Source organism: Aplysia californica, unplaced genomic scaffold (assembly GCF_000002075.1).
Source record: "Aplysia californica isolate F4 #8 unplaced genomic scaffold, AplCal3.0 scaffold01363, whole genome shotgun sequence".
Lineage (NCBI taxonomy): Eukaryota > Metazoa > Mollusca > Gastropoda > Aplysiida > Aplysiidae > Aplysia > Aplysia californica.
The window spans coordinates 59,132-59,912 of NW_004798633.1; positions in this window are offsets into that span (position 1 = coordinate 59,132).

The following is a 781-nucleotide window of genomic DNA, read 5'->3' on the forward strand; positions in this document are numbered from 1 at the left end:
ACGACACAATAAGTGTATCCGTGACCAGCGAACACAGAAATCCCGCATCAAGTTCACAACACATTATTAAAAAGTGCAGCTTTGAATGTTCTCAGTGACAATGTTAAACACAACTTGGGTGGTCCCTCATCTCTTGAAAATACGTGAAATCGACGTAACTTTCCAGTCCCAGAAGTAAACTACAACAACAAGTGGAGTGACTGCTGCAATGGCGTCGACTCCATGAAGAGGCCAGCCGGCTTCAAGACAGTTATGACGTGAGGAAATCCACGAAGTATGTCTGTCTGTCTGTCTCCGTGTGTCTCCGTGTGTCTCTGTGTGTCTCTGTGTGTCTCTGTGTGTCTCTGTCTGTCTGTGTGTCTGTGTGTCTCTGTGTGTCTCTGTCTGTCTCTGTGTGTCTCTATCTGAGGAAGAACAAGTCAACAGTCAACACTTCACACACTTTGTGCTTCGCCGCTCCCCACCAGCCAGCCGGGCCACTGTTCGGTTCTCTGTGTGACATAATTAATTGCACGCTCTGCTTGGCACAATCCGGAGGTTTTATCCGGATACCCGGACAATTCTCAATGAATCATTATCCGGATGTTCCCAGTGGGGTGCACCAACACAATATCCGGGTTTGTGTACAGCGACTGCCGGCTGTCGGCCCAGCCCTCCAGGAAGGTCGTCCAGTGCCTTAGACGTTCTAGGATCTGTCTGGGGAGGTAGGAGGGCGGGTGTGTGGTGGGTGGTGTGTGGTGTGTGGTGGTGTGTGGTGTGTGGTGTGTGGTGGTGTGTGTGG